General features: G+C 42.2%; 1 protein-coding gene across 11 annotated transcripts in view; it reads left to right on the top strand.

The window, feature by feature from the left end:
• The window catches only part of LINGO2 (leucine rich repeat and Ig domain containing 2), a 2,408,131-nt gene that overhangs the window by 1,951,366 nt on the left and 440,665 nt on the right, over positions 1–16,100 (top strand). The window lies entirely within an intron of this gene.

Below are 16,100 nucleotides of genomic sequence, written 5' to 3'. Positions count from 1 at the left end.
AATTTCTACTCTTACCCTTATGAAAATGCAAAATTGGGGGCTGAAAAACATTTTTGTGAAAAAAAAGTGAAATTTTATTTTTACGGCTCAATGTTATAAACTTCTGTGGAGCACCTGGGGGTACAAAGTGCTCACCACACATCTAGATAAGTTCCCTAAGGGGTCTAGTTTCCAAAATGGTGTCACTTGTGGGGGTTTTCCACTGTTTCGGCACATCAGGGGCTCCCCAAACGCAACATGGCATCCACTAATTATTCATGCAAATTTCCCTTCTGAGCCCTGCCGTGCGCCCAAACAGTGTTTTTTCCCCACATATGGGGTATATGCGTGCTCAAGGGAAATTGCACAAAAAATTTTGGGGTCCATTTTTTCCTGTTACCCCTGCGAAAATAAAAAAAATTGGTTCTAAAGTAACATTTTTGTGAAAAAAGTTAAATGTTAATCTTTTTCTTCCACATTCAAAAAATTCCTGTGAAGCACCTGAAGGGTTAGTAAAGTTCTTGAATCTGGTTTTGAGCACCTTGAGGGGTGCAGTTTTTAGAATGATGTAACTTTTGGGCATTTTCTGTCATAAAGACTCATCAAAGTGACTTCAAATGTGACGTGGTCCCTAACAAAATGTTTTTGTAAATTTTGTTGGAAAAATGAGAAATCGCTGGTCAACTTTTAACCCTCTCTGACAAAAAAAATTTTGGTTCCAAAATTGTGCTGATGTAAAGTAGACATGTGGGAAATGTTATTTATTAACTATTTTGTGTGACATTTCTCTCTGATTTAAAGGCATAAAAATTCAAACTTTGAAAATTGCTAAATTTTCAAAATTTTCACCAAATTTCCATTTTTTTCACAAATAAACGCAAGTGATATCGAATAAATTTTACCACAATCATGAAGTAGAATATGTCATGAAAAAACAATCTCAGAATCAGTGGGATCCGTTGCCGCGTTACAGAGTAATTACCTCATAAAATGACAGTGGTCAGAATTGTAAAAATTGGCCTGGTCATTAACGTGCAAACCACCCTGGGGGTAAAGGGGTTAAGCATATAATTATACATTTTATTTCCTCTGCCCAAGTGCATTACCTTACATTTATCCCCATTAAAGCTCATTTGCCATTTATCCGCCCAAGATTCTAGTTTACATAGATCCTCCTGTAATATAAAATTGTCCTCCTCTGTATTGATTACCCTGCAGAGTTTACTGTCATCTGCAAATATTGAAATACTACTCTGTATGCCCCCTACAAGGTCATTAATAAATATGTTAAAAAGAAGCGGGCCCAATACTTAACCCTGTGGTACCCCACTGTTAACTGTGACCTGGTTTCAGTGTGTTCCATTAATAACCACCCTTTGTTTCCTATCACTGAGCCAGTTCTTAACCCACATACATATATTTTCCCCTATCCTCATTGTTCTCATTTTATGTATCAACCTTTTGTGTGGAATCGTATCAAAAGCTTTTGAAAAGTCCATATACACAACATTCACTGCATTTCCTTGGTCCAGTCCGGAACTTACCGCTTCATAAAAGCTGATCAGATTAGTTTGACAGGAACGGTCCCTCGTAAACCCATGTTGATATTGGGTCATGAGGTTACTCTTCTTCAGATACTGTAGTATAGCATCTCTTAGGAAACCCTCCAGGATTTTACCGACAGTAGAGGTTAAGCTTACTGGCCTATAATTTCCAAGTTCAGTTCTGACCAATTATATTGGACGAGTATTATCTACGGTTTTCATGGATTGCTCTCATACCCATGATACTCTATCGGGTATCGAGTTTCAGATAAAAATCAAATCGGCAATGCAAGGTTATTGGTCCGTGAAACACAAAGGACCGTACTGGATGACATCCGAGTGCTGTACAATTTTAACGGACTGACAGAATGGAGAGGGTGTAGAAACATTTTTTTCTCTCCGCCTGCAAGAAAAACTGATGCCACCCTCAAACTCTGATCATTTTTCACATAAGGAGAGAAAACGGTCATTTGCACCTACCCTAAGGATGACTCATCAATATTATATGATTAGACAGCCCTTTTAAATAATCAGAGCTTAAAAGAGGGTTGATTTGAAAGTAATGCCTACAGTTTACATGGGAACTACATTAGACACAGAGAGCATACAAATACAGTTGAATAGCACAAGATATCAGCTACATTAACAGTATTTTTCCATAGTCACCATCATTAGTTATGCATTTTTGCTAGCGATGAGCAAGAACCTGCATGCCAAGCTTGTAAAAATCAAAACCAGCCAATGAAAGCAACATTTTTACACCTGCGATACAAGCATCATTGTTCAAAAAATGTTGCCCACATAGTCCATCTTCATTGGCCCAAAAAGATTGAAGTCTGAAGACACCAAATCTGGACTATATGATGTATGTGATAGGAAAGTCCTGCTAAATTTTACAATGTGCTCTGTGGTCTTGACACTGGTACGGGGCCTGGCGTTATAATGTTATAAGTAAAAAGTTATCTTCTCTGCCCTGAATCAAGCCTTCAGTTTAGTCAATATCATCATGTAGTGTTCAGAATTTACAGTTCCTCCAGGCTCCTGAAAATCCTAAATTGTCACACTTTTCCTATTCCAAAACACTGTGTACAACACTTTGCCATTTGATGCCGAAGTCTTGAATTTTTTTTGCGCACAGAACTAGGCTTGTCTTTTTGCATCATATTCACTAATGTTGAAACGCACCACCACCACCTCAGTGTGCTCACACCCACTGTCTCCATAAACGTTCAGCAAGCGTTGATGGATCTCAACGGTTAAAATTGTTTCAACATTGATGAAATCAATGACATACGTGTGTTTCATTCACGCATCTATATCAGAAACCATTTTGTTAGACTGCCCCTTAGATGCTATCTGTCGTACAACAGCAAAATTAATAGGATATTAGCGGAAAGGTTCAACTGTTACCAAAACACCACAAACATCCAGCTCAGATGTTGTAGGTCAACACCATAAAATAGGAGGCATCTCTTTCGAAGCAACCATCATACTGTAGTCGAGATTGGTTCTGGCCAGTTGAGTGTCACAAACGCCTCAAATAGAACAATAAAACTTTTATGCAAATATATTCTCTGCCATGCAGCTTTGTGGGAGATTACATTTCTTTTACATTGGATTAATGTACAGACATTTCATTTCTTAGAAAACAAAATGCTGAGATATTCTTTACGCAGCCATTGAACAAGCAGGGCTTACTGGGAGATGTGAACATTCTGAACTCATTTTTGTAAAAGAATGGACTATAGCATAGGCTGTAATTCAAAAACAGCACACAATAAGTACGGCAAAGGCATCTAACCATTAAGCCATTCAAAGATGAACCTACCTTTTAACAAAGAATGTATCCTTGGCATGAAATAAATTTAAAGTCACGATTATTATGGCTTACATAACAGCCAGTGTTTTGTAGCCTTCTGCATTTGTGTGGTAGTGAAATATAGTAACAATCTGAATAATTGCCATTATATTGCAAAATATTAATGATTTTATGCAGAAATATTTTTAGATACATCAGACATCGCTTTTCCTAAAATAATAATGATATTCTAAAGCAGCTTACAAATCAGCTGGCAAATGCACAGACAAAATCATACATTACAGAGTAACTAACTGCTTAAAGTAGCACTCCAGCATGTTTTCTGCACCTCACCAGAAATATTCCAGCAGTTTAATGTGTTTCATCCCAATTTACACTGTGTCCATCCAACCATCCATTCATCTATCCATCCATTCATCCAACCATCCATTCATCTGTACATCCATCCATTCATCTATCCGTTTATCCATCCATCCATCCATCCATCTATCCATCCATTCATCTATCCATCCATCCATTCATCCATCCAACCACCCATTCATCTATCCATCCATCCATCCATTCATCTATCCATCCATTCATCTATCCATCCATTCATCTATCATCCATCCATCCACTCATCCAACCACCCGTTCATCTATCCATCCATTCATCTACCCATCCATCCATCCACTCATCCATCCAACCACCCGTTCATCTATCCATTCATTCATCTATCCATCCATCCATCCATTCATCTATCTATTCATCCATCCATTCATCCATCTATTGATTCATTCATCCACTCATCCATGCATCTATCTGTCCGTATGATCTACCAGTCCTCCAATGCAGCTAAAGATAACACACCTTTCATTTTGTATTCTGCTTTTGAAAAATGAAAACTGTTGTGTAATTGTTTGCTATGAGTAACAAAGACAGTTTTCTTTCAGACAGTTTTACCCCATCAAGTTACCTGCCATACATGTATGTTACCCTCAGGGTACATGTGTATAGAACCGACTCAGGAGCTCTGCTTGCTCCATACGGGGCAGATGCCAACTCTAATACATAGCCGCCATTGGTCTGAAACAGCAACTATCAGCAGTATCTGTGATTACTGCTGTTTAACTATTTAAATGCTGCTGTCATACACTTACAGCTAAATTTAAATAGCTCAATTGCTGTTGTATGCGCTCACCGGTGCACACCGGCCAAGGGGTTAGAATGGCAACTTGGAGCCTGTTTAAGCCACCATCGTGATACTCCACTGAAGCTCAGATATAAGCTAATCCTCAAAGGAGACAGAGATTTTTACTATATGCCCCAATAATATAGTATTGCAGTATATATAGTATATTGTTGCACAATTAGAAAAAAAACAGATATGGTGTTTTTATTTCCCTAATATGGTGGCATTCGAGAAACTAGTACATTAGATGTGTTGGTAGGTTTATTCTTTTGACGATAAATGGTTAAAGCACCACTCCAGCGTTTTTTTTTATTGCACATCAGGAGTGGTGCTTTAAAGGGGTTTTCCCAGGAACGAAAGTTGATTTTAATCAATAAATCTTGGAATAATAATAATTTACACAATTGGATGTGATTAAACAAAATGTTCCTGTGCTGAGATAATCTTATACATGTGTCCATGCTGTGTACTGTGTAATAGCTGTGTCTGACTATACAGGGACATGGTCTGATCATACCACATCTCCTGGGCAGGGGAGGAAGCAAAAGAGTATACAGACATTACAGCACGGGATTACAGCTTATTCTTTTTGTTAGGTAAATCATTTCCCTGTGTGTTTTTAAACAATGTTTTACCTCAAAGAAAGAATCAGTTGTGATCCCCTGTGGTATTGTCTGTATACTCTTTTGCTTCCTCCCCTGCCCAGGAGATGCGGTATGATCAGACCATGTTCCTGTACGGTCAGACACGGCCATTACACAGCAGGGGGACATTTATAAGATTATCTCAGCGTAGGAACAATTTTTTTAATCACATGCAATTGTGGATCTTATTTTTATTCCAAGATCTAGTGAATAAAATGAACTTTTGATCATGGGAAAACCCCTTTAAATGTAAGTCCCCTGCTTCCTGTCTCATACCCACCTTCCACCGCCTTCATTGTTTTCCAGCGTCGCTCCCGTTGGTCTCTGGCGAAAAATGACTTGTCTGCAGCTCCAGTGTTTCATGGAGCTGCGCAGAGGCCACTTTTCAATACAAGTCAGTGAGAGCCTCGTTCTGTCCTTGTCCTGCCTCTCATAGACTTGCATTGAGAGCTTGTGATGTAGCTTCTGAATTCCGGTAAGCCAGAATCTACTGTCAGAAGATGGCGCGGGGGAACCGGAGCAGAGCTGAAAAACTGTGAAGACGCCGGAGGGTGAGTATATGACCGGGGGCAGTGGATTTATGTTTAAAGCACCACTCCAGCAGGGGAAAAAAACAGCTGGAGTGGTGCTTTAACATTGCAAACAATTTGTAAAAATAAGCAACTTTGCAAGAAACTATCTTTAAGTTTATAGTTTACTATTTGTTGTCTAAAAAACACCACTGTCAGTCTAGTAGTGGTGTCTGGTCTCTTAAGCATGGAGTGCAGTGCTTACAAGCTATTTGCTATAGAGCATGTAAGCACTTCTCTTAAGCTTGCCGGATTGTTGGATCTTGCTGGCTTAGTGCCGCTGTTCTCCGAGTCTGTAGAGGCAAAGCTACATTTGCTTGCAGCATTGAAGACAGCACAGTTCAGGTATGGGGTGAATTGATGCTGTTGGTCCAAATAATCAATCAATCAGAAGCACACTTTCTCCTGACAATCAGGAAGCTGGGAGGCAAAGAAGCGGTGCGCTCCTGAAGAATAATGTTGAGAATAACCCTTTAAGATGCCATTCCAATTTTCCCTCTAAAGCCTGATCTTTTATTTTCCAGATTTTTCTACACAAATTAGATTCTCCTGCCTTATGGGCTTTTGTCTTTCATGGTTTACAGTCCATCAGTAGAGCATTCTCATTTTTCCTTTTACAGAAAATGCATCCCTATCATTAATTTTAATTGACTTTGTTGTGTATTGAAGGAACAACAACCCGGCGATTTTTAATCAGTCTTTCTCAGTGAAGCTGCAGTAGTAGCAGAAAACCCTTTGTCAGCTTCATCAAGTAAAATATATATAAAAGGAAATATTTCAGAAAGCAGGCAAATGCAAACCTTTGACAATCAATAATTAATCTTTCCAGTGTCTGGGTGCCTGAAGCAGTGAAAATGAATTGTTGAGTCTGGAGAGGGCCTTTCAGTTCCGGCAGCATGTATGAAATGCAATTCTGAAGATCTTGGAGAGCTGTGATAAAGCTTGTTACGGATATTGCACAGTGTAATGAACATATGTACAGCACTAGAGCAATATATATAGATTAGGAAGAAAGCCATGTGACCTAGGAGACTTCAAAGGACCAAAACTTGCAATACATGTTAGCTGATATCATTTTCCATTGAAGTCTCTTATTTGAACTAGGCTCACGGAAGGTTGGTGGCTTCGTATTCATATTAGGAATAAATGATAATCAGCTTGTAGTGCTGCTCATCTGAACCTTCACATGCTTAAAAAGCAATTCCATCATAAACTCCTATTGTAAAATATACATACCCTAGATACTTGGCTTCGGGAACTTGCCCTATGATATTGTCGGTAGAGTTCTGGCTGCCATTTAAGGCAACTTCTATTCTGCCTGTTAAAAAGTTGGCACTAAGCCTTCGTGCTGACAGATGACAAGGAGGCTGCCGGGAATTAAATTCTATGCACTTTCTCTGCTTTATTTTTGGAACAATGATTATGCAATTCACGAATATTTCTGTAATACATATGCACAGATTGGCCAAGCAGTAGATGGTTCTTACTATTTTATAAAGTAGAAATAATGCTGAATTTTCCTTCAATTCAAGAATTATAATAACAGAGAAATAATATTTCCAAAGTTTAATAATTTTGTACATACATCGTATATGCCGACCAACTCTAATTATTGATTAATATATTGATAGATTGATATTTACTGAAATCCAATTTGTCTAAATTTTCTTTCCTTGACAATTGCTTTCATCAGAGAGCCGGGAATCTCTCATACATTGCAGACAGTCATCGGCTCTGACTAAAATTGGTGGATTCAGTGAAAATGTTCTCACATGTAGTAACTATTTTTGTAACTTTGAATGGTTCTTAAAGAGAACCTTTCAGGTCTGGAGATGAGTGCAATAGGCAAAATTTCGAACTTGCCTGCTTGTGCAAATTTGGCGAGAAATTCAATTCGCAGAGCTCTTCTCGACTAATTTAAATGTGCTTTATTATCTTCTGAGATCTCTCTAGACCCCACAGTATAATTATTTTAATATATGAAAGATAAAGAAATGCTTATACTCATCTTACTTGCCCACCTTTCCCGCTCCTCCAGTCCAGTCTGGTCCTCGTCACATCTTCTAATCAGTGCCAATCGAAATGAAATTCCTAGGCCTTTCATACTGAGTTAGGATTTCTGTCTCCAATGAGACCTGGGAGAGTTCTGCACAAATGCATGGAAGGTCAGGACATCATGAACTCACAGTCTGCACTGCAGCCATGTGAGAGTCCAGAGATTTTATCCTGAGTGGTAGTGATCAGCAGATGCGACAAGGACCACACCGGTGACGGTGAGGAGTAGAGGTACCGCAGAGGTGAGCAGTAAGGTTAATATAAGTATTATTTATTTTTTACCTTTCAATGTTCCATTATGATTTAGAAAAATGGAAGCTAGATGCCACCATTTTGCTGAATCTGAATGGAAGCAAATTCGAAAAAATCTTTATTTTCGCAATTGGGAATTTTTTAAAAATGGAAGTAGAATTCAATTCCGCTAAAATTTATTTGCTCATTTCTAGTAAGATCATTTGATTGTTCCAAAAAGGTATCATCATTCCGTTATATATTATACTAATTTGGTTTTATATTTTTATTATTTTGCTTTACGTTATATTCTACTGAGTCTTGACTTTTCTAACAAAGTGTCTCTTCCCTCAGACTAGTCATGCATCAGATCCTCTAATCAAGCTTCCCTTGGTTTGACAGATAGCTTTCATAAAACCCCCCAGCATACGGGGACTATTGGAAATCTCATGAATGTGCTATAGTAGCGGATGGGGACAGCTAGGGGACCTACCAGGTTCGCTTAAAAACATTCCATGGAAGAAGGCATTGTTAACAAATCTCAGTCATTAACCCCGTCAAGCTCCTCTTCTTCCAAGAGCCATAGCTTTTTTATTTTTCCATCAATATGGCAGTGTAAGGGCTTGTTTTTTGCTGGACGAGTTGTACTTTTGAACGACACCATTGTTTTTACCCTATAATGTGCTGGAAAATGGGAAAAAAATTCCAAGCGCAGGGATATTGCAAAAAAAGTGCAATTCCACAGTTGTTTTTTTTTACCATGTTCACAAACTGATCAGTATGGTTCTCCAGGTCATTACAAGTTCACAGATACCAAACATGCATAGTTTATTTTTTATTTAAGTGGTGAAAAGAAATCCAAAGTTTGTAAAAAAAAAAATAAAAAAGTTGCCATTTTCCGAGACCCGTAGCATCTCCATTTTTTGGGACCGGGTGAGGGCTTATATTTTGTGTGCCGAGCTGATGTTTTTATTGATACCATTTTGGGGTACATATGATGTTTTTATCGCTCGTTATTGCATTTTATTGCAATGTTGCTGCGACCCAAAAAATGTAATTCTGGCGTTTCGATTTTTTTCTCATTACGCTGTTTACCGATCGGATTAGATATTTTTATATATTGATTGGGCGATTCTAAATGTGGCAATACCAAATATGTGTATATTTGATTTTTTTATTGTTTCATTTTGAATGGAGCGAAAGGGGGGTGATTTGAATTTTATATTTTTAAATTTTTTAAAATATTTAAAAAAAACATTTTTTTTACTAGCTTCAATAGTCTCCATGGGAGACTAGAATCTGTAATCATCCAATCGTCTGTGCTTCAGCCCTGCTGTGTATAGCAACAATGCTCACTTGCTATGACTTCCGACTGCTGGACGGATCTCATAGCATCCCAGCAATGATGGGCGGGAGTAGTGACGTGCTTCTGGCTCAGCCATGTTAAATGCCGTCGTCAGAGATGGGCAGCGGCATTTAACATGATTCGATCAGCTGTCATGTGCCCCTAACAGCTGCGGGTGGATCACGATTCGGATCCAGCTGTTATGTCCCCAGAAAGGTGCAGGCTCAGCGCTGGAGCCCACATCAAAGGGGCAGACATGCCATGTGCTGTACATGAGCGGCGCATACCATTGAAGGATATGTCCAGGTTTAGCATGGAAATCTGCAGTCACTCTGTGACTCCAGACTTATGAATACTCACATCACGCATAGCACGTGCTGTCAGAATTCTCTGGTGCAGGCAGCGAGACCAGGTGGTCATGTGACCCACATATATGCGATATTGCGATATTCATACCTAGGCCATATTCTGACTAGACAGCTCAATTTTCTTGTATGGAAGGGGCCGCGCATGTCTAGTCAGAGTGTGGGTGGAAGTAAGCAGTCACATGATCAACCATCCCGACCTCTACTTGATTAAATTGTGACTCTATGTGCCTGCAGTCTTTTATAGCACACCTGCACAACCCATTTAATAATGTTCCTTTTTCACACTTTTGCATTATACCGCTACTTGTTTGAGGACCATTTGCAGTATTTGTTATAAACAGTAAGGTGCTTTATATGTTGTTCAGCTATTAGATTAATATTTTAGATTTTAAATCACTTTATTATGTCTATTATGTCTTTCTAAATACCTAAACCCTATTCAGAACAAGGTTCTTTTTTGTATCTTAAGCTTTTAACTCCAAAATTTGCTTCAAGATGTTCACATTGAAACATAAGTTAGAGTCATTGGTAATAAATTCTACTAAAATAGTAAATTAATGGGTTAGAAAGTCTATAAGTCAACAGTGACAGGCTTTACAATTAAGACAAGTAAAGTACATGTGAATGCTGGCCACGGACAGAAAATCATTGCCAGACAAGAATCTTCTGGATGACAATCAAAATGTTCAATTTCCACATTAACATGCTTGTTCAACACTGCCAAACAAGAAGGTTTCTTTTGTGTTATTTGGGGAAGAAGAACGGCTGCCAGACACGACTGGCAAAGCTTATACTTGGGAAAATAGTATTATCAAACCAACTTAAAAGTTTTCTGCAGTCTTATGTACTATCATGTTAGATTCTCAGAACCTTATCTATGAATCTTGTCTACATTTAATCCCTTCCCGCCACAACCAATTTTTGTCTTTGTACTTTCGTTTTCTCTCTCTTTCTTCCAAGAGACATACCATATTTTGTGGACTATAAAATGCACCACAAATTTTGGGATTGAAAATAGGAAAAACATTTTTTAAATAAAATGGTGGTGCATCTTATAGTCCGTTTTAATGGTAGCTTACCAGGGGCAGGCAGTGGTGGAGGACAAGATCTCGTCTCTCGAGATCTCAATCTGCATATTCACCGCCTCTGGTGGCAATTTTCCCGAGGCCCACTTCAGAGAAGTCATTGGGAAAGAGGACTCCGCTCACAGATGCAGATATCTTAGGAGAATACACGTCCAGCAGTATCTCACTCGAGCACCCGCGATACTCGATGCATGCCCGAGCACCCTCAGCAAACTCGAGTAATGAGTAGTGTTGAGCCACCCCCGTAGTGTTCGGGTTCGGTTCGGTTCATCGAACACCGGGATGTTCGAGGGACAGTTCGTCGATCTGTTCGTCGAACACCTTAGAACACCGTCGAACACAGATGAAACCAATGGCAGGCAAACAAAAACACATAGAAACACATAGAAAACACCTTCAAAGGTGTCCAAAAGCTGACAAACTGCTCAGAAGACACTCTCTTTAAAAAAGCCGGCCGGCAAATTCAGCAGCGGCATACACCGGTACCTGACAATTTAGACAAGAAGGAATAGAGCATCACACATAGATTAGATAGATAGAAACATGTCAGTCACACATATAAGAAGCACAGTGACAGTGTTGGTTACTGCACTTGTCATTTAGTGTAAAGGATTTATTAAAAAAAATATTAGTGTTTTTATGCACCGTCTCTTTAAAAAAGCCGGCCGGCAATTCAGCAGCGGTACCCGACAATTTAGAACAGAAAGATTAGAGCTTCACACACAGATTAGATAGATAGAAACATGTCAGTCACATATATAATAAGTACAGTGACAGTGTTGCTTACTGTACTTGTCATTTAGTGTAAAGGATTTATTTAAAAAAATAATAGTGTTTTCATGCACCGTCTCTTTAAAAAAGCCGGCCGGCAATTCAGCATCTGTACCCGACAATTTAGAAAAGAAAGATAGAGCATCACACATAGATTAGATAGATAGAAACATGTCAGTCAGATATATAATAAGTAAAGTGATAGTGTTGGTTACTGTACTTGTCATTTAGTGTTAAAATAAAGGATTTACAAAAAAAAAAATTAGCATGGGGATCCCCGTAATTTTAGTCTCTAGCGGAATACCAGCTGAATACCTAGCCTTTACTAGCTATTAAAATGGGGGACCCCCCCCAAAAAATGACGTGGGGTCCCCCCTATTTTAATAGCTAGCAAAGGCTAGGCAGACAGCTGGGGGCTGATATTAATAGCTCAGGAAGGGTGCCATGAATATTGGCCCCCTCCCAGGCTAGAAACACCAGCCGTCAGCCGCCCCAGAAATGGCGCATTCATAGGATGCGCCAATTCTGGCACTTAGTCTCGCTCTTCCCACTGCCCTGTAGCGGTGGCAGTGGGGTAATAGGGCTGGGGTTGATGTCAGCTTATAATGCCAGCTGACATCAAGCCCAGGTTAGTAATGGAGAGGCGTCTATAAGACACCCCCATTACTAACCCCATAGTGAAAGTTAAAAAAAACACAAACACCCAGAATAAAATCCTTTAATTGAAATAAACACACAATTCTTTATTTTTCTAAATTAAACCATACTTACCGTCACGCCCATTCCAGCTGAAGCCAACGATCTCCTGCAATAAAAATAAAATAATAAACCAACATCATCCTTACCTTTCGCTGGTACCCAGGACAGCTCCAGCTCTGCTACATCGAGATGACAGGCTGGACTGCAGCAGAACGCTGCCATCCAGCCTGTCAACCCGCAGGCTTGCTTGCACTCCTCAGTGTCTCGCTGTGACGGCATCCAGATGAGCCGAGGTTATGTCCAATGAACTCGGCTCACCTCATGCACGTCACTGACAGCGTGGGAAAATTCTCCTGCACTCAGCGCTTCAGCGTGGGAGAATTCTCACGCTGAAGCGCTGAGTGCAGGAGAATTTTCCCACGCTGTCAGTGACGTGCATGAGGTGAGCTGAGATCATAGGACATGAACTCACCTCATGCATGTCACTGACAGCGTGGGAAAATTCTCACGCTGAAGCAGTGAGTGCAGGAGAATTCTCCCACGCTGTCAGTGACGTGCATAAGGTGAGCTCATGTCCAATGAACTCAGCTCACCTCATGCACGTCACTGACAGCGTGGGAAAATTCTCCTGCACTCAGCGCTTCAGCGTGAGAATTTTCCCACGCTGTCAGTGACGTGCATGAGGTGAGTTCATGTCCAATGATCTCAGCTCACCTCATGCACGTCACTTACAGCGTGGGAGAATTCTCACGCTGAAGCGCTGAGTGCACGAGAATTTTCCCACGCTGTCAGTGACGTGCATGAGGTGAGCTGAGTTCATTGGATATGAGCTCACCTCATGCACGTCACTGACAGCGTGGGAGAATTCTCCTGCACTCAGCGCTTCAGCGTGAGAATTTTCCCACTCTGTCAGTGATGTGCATGAGGTGAGCCGAGATCATTGGACATGACCTCGGCTCATCTGGATGCCGTCACAGCGAGACACTGAGGAGCGCAAGCAAGCCTGCTCTTCTCAGTGTCTGCGGGATGACAGGCTGGATGGCAGCGTTCTGCTGCGGTCTAGCCAGTCATCTCGATGTAGCAGAGCTGAAGCTGTCGTGGGAACCATGGAAAGGTAAGGATGATGTTGGTTTATTATTTTTCTTTTATTGCAGGAGATCGTTGGCTTCAGCTGGAATGGGCGTGATGGTAAGTATGGTTTAATTTAGAACAATAAAGAATTGTGTGTTTATTTCAATTAAAGGACTTTATTCTGTGTGTTGTGTTTTTTTTAAATACTTTACTAGAAATTCATGGCGGTCATGTCTAATACTGGCGTGACCCCATGAATTTTGGGCTTAGGGCCAGCTGATAATACCAAGCTGGCCCTAACCCCTTTATTACCCAGTGAGCCACGGCTCCAGGGCCCTGGATGAGTTGGGTACAGCGCCAGAAGATGGCGCTTCTATGAACGCGCCATTTTACGCGGTGGCTGCGGACTGCAATTTGCAGCGGGGGGGGGCCCAGAAAGCTTGGGCCTCCCAGCGCTGCAGATTCCAGCCCCCAGCTGCCTAGTTGTACCTGGCTGGACACAAAAATAGGGCGAAGCCCCACGTATTTTTTTTTTAATTATTTAATGAAATTTATGAAATAATTAAGAAAAAAAGGCCTTCCCTATATTGTTGTGTCCGGCCAGGTACAAATAGGCAGCTGGTGGTTGGGGGCTGCCCGTTCCTGCCTGCTGTACCTGGCTGGACACAAATATAGTGCGAAGCCTCACTTCAATTTTTTTTAATTATTTCAGGAAATTCATGAAATAATTAAGAAAAAAAGGCGTTCCCTATATTGTTGGGTCCGGCCAGGTACAAATAGGCAGCTGGTGGTTGGGGGCAGCCCGTTCCTGCCTGCTGTACCTGGCTGGACACAAATATAGTGCGAAGCCCCACTTCAATTTTTTTAAATTATTTCAGGAAATTCATGAAATAACTAAAAAAAAAATGACGTGGGGCTTCGCACTATTGTAACGGGTCTGGGAGGCGGAACCTCTGAGCTACTATACAAGGGGGCGGTCCTTGTAAGGGAGCGGGTGGCGACCAGGCAGGCAGTCACAGCAGGTGACCGGGACAGTTTCTGGAAGAACGGGCAGGAGGTCATGGCAAGTGACCGGGGCAGTCTCTGGGTAAAGGGTTGGTACGACCTGTGGCGGCTGATGGTAGACGTGAGCTCCCAGGTGAGCAGGCGAGAGTCTCTGGATAAACGTGTGGTCACAGCATGTGACGGCGGAGCCTCCAGGAAGACCAACAGACAGGCGGCAGATGAGCGCTCCCAGGTGAGCGGGCAGAAGTCTCTGGACAGGCGGGTGGTCACAGCACGTGACGGCAGAGCCTCCAGGTAGGCTAGCAGACAGGCAGCAGATGAGCGCTCCCAGGTGAGCGGGCAGGAGTCACTGGACAGGCAGGTGATCACAGCACGTGACGGCGGAGCCTCCAAGTAGGCTAGCAGGCAGGTAGCAGATGTGCACTCCCAGGTGAGCGGGCAAGCTGGTCCATAGACAGACTGACAGGAGTTGGAAGGCAGACCGTCAGACCTCAGGCAAGCAGGCAGGTAGCTGATGTGCGCTCCCAGGTGAGCGGGCAAGCTGGTCCTTAGACAGACTGACAGGAGTTGTAAGGCAGACCGTCGGACCTCAGGCTAGCAGGCAGGTAGCAGAATATCAGGCAGGAATAAGACAGCAAGCTGGCAGGAATCTGGCAGGTATCTGGCAGGTAACTGCCAACGGGACCTGAGGGCTGAAGCAGAGTAGTGAACAGTGCAACAACATTGCTCGGGCACCTCCATTTTGGAGGAGGTGCCTTATATATGGTGAAGTCCTCCAGCCATTGGCCGGGGACTCCTTAGGACGGCGCGCGCGGCCCCTTTAAGAGGGAGGGAGAGCGCACGCCCTAAGCACAGTGGCCGGGAAGGAGCGCGCGCTGCCAGCAGAGCGGGAGGAGGACGCCGGGCACGGAGCAGAGAGGTGAGGGGAACAGCGTCCCTGCCTAGCAGAGGGCAGGTACGCCGGCGCTACAGTACCCCCCCCTTTAGGCCCCCCCTTTTTTAGGCCAGACAGAAATTTAGCAAGGATAAGAGGGGCATGGATGTTCTCCCGGGGCTCCCACGTTCTCTCCTCAGGACCAAACCCCTTCCAATCTACTAGAAAAAAGGTCTTTCCTCTTACCCTTTTGGTGGCAAGAATGTTCTCTACCTCAAACTCGTCCTCACCAGAAACCGGAGCAGGAGGCGTACCTGTAGACTTGGAAAAAGAGTTAAGTACCACAGGTTTGAGGAGAGATACATGGAAGGAGTTAGGGATCCGTAAGTTGGCCGGGAGTTTCAATTTATAGGCCTCCGGGTTGATCTGACTGATGACCTCCAGAGGACCGATGAACCGAGGCCCTAACTTGTAAGAAGGTATCTTGAGTCGGACATATTTAGATGAGAGCCAGACTTTATCTCCAGGACGAAATTGTGGAGGATCCAGGCGTTTTTTGTCAGCGTGTCTTTTCATCCGTTCGGACGACTGAAGGAGTGCAGATCGGGTACTCTCCCAAATGGAGGAAAATTTGCTAACGAGAGATTCCGCAGCCGGGTTGTCCACAGAGGTGGAGACAGGAAAAGGAATCCGAGGATGCTGACCGAAGACTACAAAAAACGGGGATTTGGAGGAGGATTCGCTCTCGTGATTGTTATAAGAGAACTCGGCCCATGGTAGGAGATCCACCCAGTCTGAATGATGGGCATTAACGAAGTGCCGGAGGTAACTGGCCAGGTTCTGATTGATCCGCTCCACTTGACCATTGGA

This window comes from Phyllobates terribilis, unplaced genomic scaffold (assembly GCF_046119375.1).
Source record: "Phyllobates terribilis strain yellow unplaced genomic scaffold, ASM4611937v1 Scaffold_1__5_contigs__length_1240528914, whole genome shotgun sequence".
Lineage (NCBI taxonomy): Eukaryota > Metazoa > Chordata > Amphibia > Anura > Dendrobatidae > Phyllobates > Phyllobates terribilis.
Note: the sequence above shows the minus strand (reverse complement) of the source record. Positions and strands in the feature narration are given on the sequence as shown.